General features: G+C 43.3%; 2 non-coding genes across 2 annotated transcripts; both read right to left on the reverse strand.

Moving 5' to 3' along the window:
- Window positions 1-8,352: 8,352 nt before the first annotated feature.
- On the reverse strand, window positions 8,353-8,467 carry LOC119896639. The gene has a single exon (XR_005443257.1). It is a non-coding gene; the product is annotated as a U5 spliceosomal RNA (small nuclear RNA).
- A 994-nt stretch (window positions 8,468-9,461) lies between these two features.
- LOC119896636 lies at window positions 9,462-9,656 on the reverse strand. Its single transcript, XR_005443255.1, has one exon. It is a non-coding gene; the product is annotated as a U2 spliceosomal RNA (small nuclear RNA).
- Between the last annotated feature and the right edge of the window lie 714 nt (window positions 9,657-10,370).

Below are 10,370 nucleotides of genomic sequence, written 5' to 3' on the forward strand. Positions count from 1 at the left end.
AAGGTTGAGATTCAAGATTCTTGATGGTGTTGTGTCTGTAAGTCTTCTCGGTTTTGAAGCCATTTGGAGCTCACTCAGAGATTTCTACATGAAAGCCTCTAAAAGGTAGAAGCAGGCTGTTTTTAGCCTGTACACACTGAGTTGATGGCTTCCAGTGACCTGTTGGACTTTGGAGTCAAATTTAACTCACTTTCTGTTGTTTTACACAGATCAGTCACAGGACAGAGTGTTTCACCAGATCTCAACTTTACATCAAACAATACCAATTTCATACAGCCATATTCACTGAACAGGACTCATGTAGAGATTTCTACATGAAAGCCTCTAAAGGTAGAAGCAGGCTGTTTTAGCCTGTACACACTGAGTTGATGGCTTCCAGTGACCTGTTGTAGTTTGGAGTCAAATTTAACTCACTTTCTGTTGTTTTAACAGATCAGTCACAGGACAGAGTGTTTCACCAGATCTCATCTTTACAGCAAACAATACCAATTTCATACAGCCATATTTCACTGAAAAGGACTCTCTTGCTTCTTAAGCCTAAGCAAGTGTGTAAAGCTCCTTTTGTGGACTTTATGAGCTAACAACCACCTAATAAGTTCTAAATGGAGTTTTAATACCAAAATACAACTTTGATGGTGTGGGACGCTGATTTGAGCTGTTGTGATTGGGGCCCCTATGTGGCCCCTGAAAGAAACTAGCTTGGGAAAGGCGGCAGAAGGTTGAGATTCAAGATTCTTGATGGTGTTGTCTGTAAGTCTTCTCGGTAAGTTTGAAGCCATTTGGAGCTCAACTCAGAGATTTCTACATGAAAGCCTCTAAAAGGTAGAAGCAGGCTGTTTTAGCCTGTACACACTGAGTTGATGGCTTCCAGTGACCTGTTGTACTTTGGAGTCAAATTTAACTCACTTTCTGTTGTTTTACACAGATCAGTCACAGGACAGAGTGTTTCACCAGATCTCAACTTTACAAAAAACAATACCAATTTCATACACCATATTTCTCTGAACAGGACTCATGTAGAGATTTCTACATGAAAGCCTCTAAAGGTAGAAGCAGGCTGTTTTAGCCTGTACACACTGAGTTGATGGCTTCCAGTGACCTGTTGGACTTTGGAGTCAAATTTAACTCACTTTCTGTTGTTTTACACAGATCAGTCACAGGACAGAGTGTTTCACCAGATCTCACCTTTACACAAAAAATACCAATTCGATACACCCATATTCTCTGAACAGTACTCTTTTGCTTCTCAAGCCTAAGCGAGCGTGTAAAGCTCCTTTTGTGGACTTTATGAGCTAACTGCCACCTAATAAGTTCTAAATGGAGTTTTAATACCAAAATACAACTGTATGATGGGTGTGGGACGCTGATTTGAGCTGTTGTGATTTGGGGCCCCTATGTGGCCCCTGAAAGAAACTAGCTTGGGAAAGGCGGCAGAAGGTTGAGATTCAAGATTCTTGATGGTGTTGTCTCTGTAAGTCTTCTTGGTAAGTTTGAAGCCATTTGGAGCTCAACTCAGAGATTTCTACATGAAAGCCTCTAAAAGGTAGAAGCAGGCTGTTTTAGCCTGTACACACTGAGTTGATGGCTTCCAGTGACCTGTTGGACTTTGGAGTCAAATTTAACTCACTTTCTGTTGTTTTACACAGATCAGTCACAGGACAGAGTGTTTCACCAGATCTCACATTTACAGCAAACAATACCAATTTCATACAGCCATATTTCTCTGAACAGTACTCTTTTGCTTCTTAAGCCTAAGCGAGTGTGTAAAGCTCCTTTTGTGGATTTTATGAGCTAACAACCACCTAATAAGTTCTAAATGGAGTTTTAATACCAAAATACAACTGTATGATGGGTGTGGGACGCTGATTTGAGCTGTTGTGATTTGGGCCCCTATGTGGCTCCTGAAAGAAACTAGCTTGGGAAAGGCGGCAGAAGGTTGAGATTCAAGATTCTTGATGGTGTTGTGTCTGTAAGTCTTCTCGGTAAGTTTGAAGCCATTTGGAGCTAAACTCAGAGATTTCTACATGAAAGCCTCTAAAAGGTAGAAGCAGGCTGTTTTAGCCTGTACACACTGAGTTGATGGCTTCCAGTGACCTGTTGTACTTTGGAGTCAAATTAACTCACTTTCTGTTGTTTTACACAGATCAGTCACAGGACAGAGTGTTTCACCAGATCTCATCTTTACAGCAAACAATACCAATTCGATACAGCCATATTTCACTGAAAAGGACTCTCTTGCTTCTTAAGCCTAAGCAGTGTGTAAAGCTCCTTTTGTGGACTTATGAGCTAACAACCACCTAATAAGTTCTAAATGGAGTTTTAATACCAAAATACAACTGTTTGATGGGTGTGGGACGCTGATTTGAGCTGTTGTGATTTGGGGCCCCTATGTGGCCCCTGAAAGAAACTAGCTTGGGAAAGGCGGCAGAAGGTTGAGATTCAAGATTCTTGATGGTGTTGTGTCTGTAAGTCTTCTCGGTAAGTTTGAAGCCATTTGGAGCTCAACTCAGATTTCTACATGAAAGCCTCTAAAAGGTAGAAGCAGGCTGTTTTAGCCTGTACACACTGAGTTGATGGCTTCCAGTGACCTGTTGGACTTTGGAGTCAAATTTAAACTCACTTTCTGTTGTTTTACACAGATCAGTCACAGGACAGAGTGTTTCACCATCTCACCTTTACACAAAAAATACCAATTCGATACACCCATATTTCTCTGAACAGTACTCTTTTGCTTCTTAAGCCTAAGCAAGTGTGTAAAGCTCCTTTTGTGGACTTTATGAGCTAACAACCACCTAATAGTTCTAAATGGAGTTTTAATACCAAAATACAACTGTTTGATGGGTGTGGGACGCTGATTTGAGCTGTTGTGATTTGGGCCCCTATGTGGCCCCTGAAAGAAACTAGCTTGGGAAAGGCGGCAGAAGGTTGAGATTCAAGAGTCTTGATGGTGTTGTCTCTGTAAGTCTTCTCGTAAGTTTGAAGCCATTTGGAGCTCAACTCAGATTTCTACATGAAAGCCTCTAAAAGGTAGAAGCAGGCTGTTTTAGCCTGTACACACTGAGTTGATGGCTTCCAGTGACCTGTTGGACTTTGGAGTCAAATTTAACTCACTTTCTGTTGTTTTACACAGATCAGTCACAGGACAGAGTGTTTCACCAGATCTCACCTTTACAACAAACAATACCAATTTCATACAGCCATATTTCACTGAACAGGACTCATGTAGAGATTTCTACATGAAAGCCTCTAAAAGGTAGAAGCAGCTGTTTTAGCCTGTACACACTGAGTTGATGGCTTCCAGTGACCTGTTGGACTTGGAGTCAAATTTAACTCACTTTCTGTGTTTTACACAGATCAGTCACAGGACGAGTGTTTCACCAGATCTCACCTTTACAACAAAAAATACCAATTCCATACAACAAATTTCTCTGAACAGTACTCTTTTGCTTCTCAAGCCTAAGCGAGCGTGTAAAGCTCCTTTTGTGGACTTTATGAGCAACTGCCACCTAATAAGTTCTAAATGGAGTTTTAATACCAAAATACAACTGTATGATGGGTGTCGGACGCTGATTTGAGCTGTTGTGATTTCGGGCCCCTATGTGGCCCCTGAAAGAAACTAGCTTGGGAAAGGCGTCAGAAGGTTGAGATTCAAGATTCTTGATGGTGTTGTCTCTGTAAGTCTTCTCGGTAAGTTTGAAGCCATTTGGAGCTCAACTCAGAGATTTCTACATGAAAGCCTCTAAAAGGTAGAAGCAGGCTGTTTTAGCCTGTACACACTGAGTTGATGGCTTCCAGTGACCTGTTGTACTTTGGAGTCAAATTTAACTCACTTTCTGTTGTTTTACACAGATCAGTCACAGGACAGAGTGTTTCACCAGATCTCAACTTTATACAACAAACAATACCAATTTCATACAGCCATATTTCACTGAACAGGACTCATGTAGAGATTTCTACATGAAAGCCTCTAAAAGGTAGAAGCAGGCTGTTTTAGCCTGTACACACTGAGTTGATGGCTTCCAGTGACCTGTTGTAGTTTGGAGTCAAATTTAACTCACTTTCTGTTGTTTTACACAGATCAGTCACAGGACAGAGTGTTTCACCAGATCTCATCTTTACAGCAAACAATACCAATTCATACAGCCATATTCTCTGAACAGTACTCTTTTGCTTCTTAAGCCTAAGCGAGTGTGTAAAGCTCCTTTTGTGGATTTATGAGCTAACAACCACCTAATAAGTTCTAAATGGAGTTTTAATACCAAATACAACTGTATGATGGGTGTGGGACGCTGATTTGAGCTGTTGTGATTTGGGGCCCTATGTGGCCCCTGAAAGAAACTAGCTTGGGAAAGGCGGCAGAAGGTTGAGATTCAAGATTCTTGATGGTGTTGTGTCTGTAAGTCTTCTCGGTAAGTTGAAGCCATTTGGAGCTCAACTCAGATTTCTACATGAAAGCCTCTAAAGGTAGAAGCAGGCTGTTTTAGCCTGTACACACTGAGTTGATGGCTTCCAGTGACCTGTTGGACTTTGGAGTCAAATTTAACTCACTTTCTGTTGTTTTACACAGATCAGTCACAGGACAGAGTGTTTCACCAGATCTCACCTTTACAAAAAAATACCAATTCGATACACCCATATTTCTCTGAACAGTACTCTTTTGCTTCTTAAGCCTAAGCAAGTGTGTAAAGCTCCTTTTGTGGACTTTATGAGCTAACAACCACCTAATAAGTTCTAAATGGAGTTTTAATACCAAAATACAACTGTTTGATGGGTGTGGGACGCTGATTTGAGCTGTTGTGATTTGGGGCCCCTATGTGGCCCCTGAAAGAAACTAGCTTGGGAAAGGCGGCAGAAGGTTGAGATTCAAGATTCTTGATGGTGTTGTCTCTGTAAGACTTCTCGGTAAGTTTGAAGCCATTTGGAGCTCAACTCAGAGATTTCTACATGAAAGCCTCTAAAAGGTAGAAGCAGGCTGTTTTAGCCTGTACACACTGAGTTGATGGCTTCCAGTGACCTGTTGGACTTTGGAGTCAAATTTAACTCACTTTCTGTTGTTTTACACAGATCAGTCACAGGACAGAGTGTTTCACCAGATCTCACCTTTACAACAAAAATACCAATTCCATACAACATATTTCTCTGAACAGTACTCTTTTGCTTCTCAAGCCTAAGCGAGCGTGTAAAGCTCCTTTTGTGGACTTTATGAGCTAACTGCCACCTAATAAGTTCTAAATGGAGTTTTAATACCAAAATACAACTGTATGATGGTGTGGGACGCTGATTTGAGCTGTTGTGATTTGGGGCCCCTATGTGGCCCCTGAAAGAAACTAGCTTGGGAAAGGCGGCAGAAGGTTGAGATTCAAGATTCTTGATGGTGTTGTCTCTGTAAGTCTTCTCGGTAAGTTTGAAGCCATTTGGAGCTCAACTCAGAGATTTCTACATGAAAGCCTCTAAAAGGTAGAAGCAGGCTGTTTTAGCCTGTACACACTGAGTTGATGGCTTCCAGTGACCTGTTGGACTTTGGAGTCAAATTTAACTCACTTTCTGTTGTTTTACACAGATCAGTCACAGGACAGAGTGTTTCACCAGATCTCAACTTTACATCAAACAATACCAATTTCATACAGCCATATTTCTCTGAACAGGACTCATGTAGAGATTTCTACATGAAAGCCTCTAAAAGGTAGAAGCAGGCTGTTTTAGCCTGTACACACTGAGTTGATGGCTTCCAGTGACCTGTTGGACTTTGGAGTCAAATTTAACTCACTTTCTGTTGTTTTACACAGATCAGTCACAGGACAGAGTGTTTCACCAGATCTCATCTTTACAGCAAACAATACCAATTTCATACAGCCATATTTCTCTGAACAGTACTCTTTTGCTTCTTAAGCCTAAGCGAGTGTGTAAAGCTCCTTTTGTGGATTTTATGAGCTAACAACCACCTAATAAGTTCTAAATGGAGTTTTAATACCAAAATACAACTGTATGATGGGTGTGGGACGCTGATTTGAGCTGTTGTGATTTGGCCCCTGAAAGAAACTAGCTTGGGAAAGGCGGCAGAAGGTTGAGATTCAAGATTCTTGATGGTGTTGTGTCTGTAAGTCTTCTCGGTAAAGTTTGAAGCCATTTGGAGCTCAACTCAGATTTCTACATGAAAGCCTCTAAAAGGTAGAAGCAGGCTGTTTTAGCCTGTACACACTGAGTTGATGGCTTCCAGTGACCTGTTGGACTTTGGAGTCAAATTTAACTCACTTTCTGTTGTTTTACACAGATCAGTCACAGGACAGAGTGTTTCACCAGATCTCACCTTTACAGCAAACAATACCAATTTCATACAGCCATATTTCTCTGAACAGTACTCTTTTGCTTCTTAAGCCTAAGCGAGTGTGTAAAGCTCCTTTTGTGGATTTTATGAGCTAACAACCACCTAATAAGTTCTAAATGGAGTTTTAATACCAAAATACAACTGTATGATGGGTGTGGGACGCTGATTTGAGCTGTTGTGATTTGGGGCCCCTATGTGGCCCTGAAAGAAACTAGCTTGGGAAAGGCGGCAGAAGGTTGAGATTCAAGATTCTTGATGGTGTTGTCTCTGTAAGACTTCTCGGTAAGTTTGAAGCCATTTGGAGCTCAACTCAGAGATTTCTACATGAAAGCCTCTAAAAGGTAGAAGCAGGCTGTTTTAGCCTGTACACACTGAGTTGATGGCTTCCAGTGACCTGTTGTACTTTGGAGTCAAATTTAACTCACTTTCTGTTGTTTTACACAGATCAGTCACAGGACAGAGTGTTTCACCACATCTCACCTTTACAAAAAACAATACCAATTTCAAACAGCCATATTTCACTGAACAGGACTCATGTAGAGATTTCTACATGAAAGCCTCTAAAAGGTAGAAGCAGGCTGTTTTAGCCTGTACACATTGAGCTGATGGCTTCCATTGACCTGTTGGACTTTGGAGTCAAATTTAACTCACTTTCTGTTGTTTTACACAGATCAGTCACAGGACAGAGTGTTTCACCAGATCTCACCTTTACAGCAAACAATACCAATTTCATACAGCCATATTTCTCTGAACAGTACTCTTTTGCTTCTTAAGCCTAAGCGAGTGTGTAAAGCTCCTTTTGTGGATTTTATGAGCTAACAACCACCTAATAAGTTCTAAATGGAGTTTTAATACCAAAATACAACTGTATGATGGGTGTGGGACGCTGATTTGAGCTGTTGTGATTTGGGGCCCCTATGTGGCCCCTGAAAGAAACTAGCTTGGGAAAGGTGGCAGAAGGTTGAGATTCAAGATTCTTGAAGGTGTTGTCTCTGTAGACTTCTCGTTAAGTTTGAAGCCATTTGGAGCTCAACTCAGAGATTTCTACATGAAAGCCTCTAAAAGGTAGAAGCAGGCTGTTTTAGCCTGTACACACTGAGTTGATGGCTTCCAGTGACCTGTTGGACTTTGGAGTCAAATTTAACTCACTTTCTGTTGTTTTACACAGATCAGTCACAGGACAGAGTGTTTCACCAGATCTCACCTTTACAAAAAACAATACCAATTTCAAACAGCCATATTTGACTGAACAGGACTCATGTAGAGATTTCTACATGAAAGCCTCTAAAAGGTAGAAGCAGGCTGTTTTAGCCTGTACACACTGAGTTGATGGCTTCCAGTGACCTGTTGTAGTTTGGAGTCAAATTTAACTCACTTTCTGTTGTTTTACACAGATCAGTCACAGGACAGAGTGTTTCACCAGATCTCACCTTTACAGCAAACAATACCAATTTCAGACAGCCATATTTCTCTGAACAGTACTCTTTTGCTTCTTAAGCCTAAGCGAGTGTGTAAAGCTCCTTTTGTGGATTTTATGAGCTAACAACCACCTAATAAGTTCTAAATGGAGTTTTAATACCAAATACAACTGTATGATGGGTGTGGGACGCTGATTTGAGCTGTTGTGATTTGGCCCCTGAAAGAAACTAGCTTGGGAAAGGCGGCAGAAGGTTGAGATTCAAGATTCTTGATGGTGTTGTGTCTGTAAGTCTTCTCGGTAAGTTTGAAGCCATTTGGAGCTCAACTCAGAGATTTCTACATGAAAGCCTCTAAAAGGTAGAAGCAGGCTGTTTTAGCCTGTACACACTGAGTTGATGGCTTCCAGTGACCTGTTGGACTTTGGAGTCAAATTTAACTCACTTTCTGTTGTTTTACACAGATCAGTCACAGGACAGAGTGTTTCACCAGATCTCACCTTTACACAAACAATACCAATTCGATACAGCCATATTTCTCTGAACAGTACTCTTTTGCTTCTCAAGCCTAAGCGAGTGTGTAAAGCTCCTTTTGTGGACTTTATGAGCTAACAGCCACCTCGGCGAGGGCCTGCCAAAAATAGTTTTAACTCATTGGCGTCCCTCTCCACGGAAGTCTTTAGTAAAAGGCGAAAGACTTGTACGTTATGAAGAGAAACCCGAGTAAGTACGGGCCCCTCCTCCAGAGCCGCTGACGAGCCTAGTCGTCCCGGTCACTACCCTCACGGTAAGCCTCACTCTGCCTCTCGAGTCCCAAGTACCAGGCCACGCCCGTTTCCCTACCCCTCCCCAGGTCGTGGCAGGCTCTATCCAATCGGGCTGCGGAGAGACGAAGGCCTGGCTTTTGGACAGAGGCTACCGAACGACTCGGGCTCTTGTAGCCTCTCGATGACAAGTGAGAGAAAGGGAGGGGAAACGTGGCCGATCGCTTCTCGGCCTTTTGGCCAAGACTGCAATCGCCTCCTCTTTCTGGTTAAAACCTTTGCCGGTTTGGGGCTTCGTTTTGTGTCACCAGCTTTTCTGGGAGGAGATTCACCTCATTCCTTGTGAATAAAATTTCAACTTTGCCGTAGTTGAAAAACTTTTGCAACAAGGAATTCATTGGTCCCGAGGTACCTACCTGTCCTCTGCCGGACTACCACCTTGACCAGACCAAAGACGAGAAGGTAAGTGTGTTTTATTCACCGATTTAGCAGTTGTAGCAGGTTTCCTTACTTCATTTTAGGTGTTTTAGTTTCTTGTATCCTTTCTACGCTGCGGTTCCTTCACCGTGTTGGCCAACCGTGCCGGCCTACGGAGGCGCCGCAGTGTCCCCTCCCCACCTTCTGAGAGGCTCTATCCAATCGTATTGCGGAGAAATGAAGGCCTGGCTTTTGGACACAGGCTACCGAGCATCCGAAATACTCGGGCTCTCAATGACGAGTGGGAGAAAGGGAGGGGAAGTGCAGGGCACATTTAACAGCCATGCCGGTCCCAAATATCCCCTCGTCGTCTGCCAATCAAAAGTGCAAATCTCGCTGCCTTCTTTGAGGCTTCAGCTGGCTGAAAGCGGCTGCCCCCCCTCGACTGGCGCCTTTTTCGGGCCGGCGTCCGGCAGAGCGACGAACCTCTGCGTTTGGGTCAGTATTTTGGTTTTACACAAAGAAAGAGAAAGAGAAAGAGAAGGGTGCACCGCCCCCGGAGGCACTGCAATACCGGGTCGATGCGTGGAGTGGACGGAGCAAGCCCCTCGTCTCTAGTCCCGGTGCTAAAAATCCATTTAATATGTTGCCCCCTTATAGGGGACAAGTTACCTTTTAAAATACAACACGTCAATAAATAGATAAATGTTCTCTGTAAAACAACATTTAAAAAAAGTGTTTAAAATGCATTACAGATAACGTCATAAATTAAAGGTATAAAATGGTTTTCAGCTTGTCCATGTCAGTGAGTGTCTCTGTTAAAATGTCTTCAAAGTGGAGCGCATTTGTTAAAATACAACTCACAAAAAATAAATGGATAATAAAAGCTCTTCTCCAAGTCCACTGTTGTGCAGGAGTGTAGTGAGTCCCTATCAAAGGGGAACTCATTCAGCTCGCCCAAACAGATTTGGTCTCTCGGGATCTTGTCCAGGCGCTCAGAGGAGACCCTCACCCTGTAGCTCCTTCCCACCAACCTCACCCGGAGGGTCAGGCCGCCGCTGCCTTGAACTTTCCTTGTGTGGCTCCGGCTCCTCCGTCCGAATGGGCACAGAGGCGATTCTTCTTTGTGGCTGTGTCCTAGGCCCGCCGCCTGCAGCTCTGGCCGTTTGGGCCGTTGCTGCGGCCATCCGGATCACAGCCACGGGGGGGATCTGCATGTGCTTTCTTGCCAGCAAGTTTCTGGAGGTCCATATGGCGTCTTTGATGGCGGCTAGGGTGAGCCACTGTTTGGCAAATGTACGTGCTGGTATCTGATTTCCTTGGCTCACCCCGTACAGCACCAGCTGTGGTGTGAGGACCTCCCTTGCTGGCAAGTACGGGAATTGCAAGGAGCCGGCTGTTGCCCACTGTTCTACGGCAGCACTGCACTCCCAGAGCAGATGCCTTACC

This window comes from Micropterus salmoides, unplaced genomic scaffold (genome assembly GCF_014851395.1).
Source record: "Micropterus salmoides isolate LMB-PRFRI ecotype aquatic unplaced genomic scaffold, ASM1485139v1 Ms_hic_scaffold_10, whole genome shotgun sequence".
NCBI lineage: Eukaryota > Metazoa > Chordata > Actinopteri > Centrarchiformes > Centrarchidae > Micropterus > Micropterus salmoides.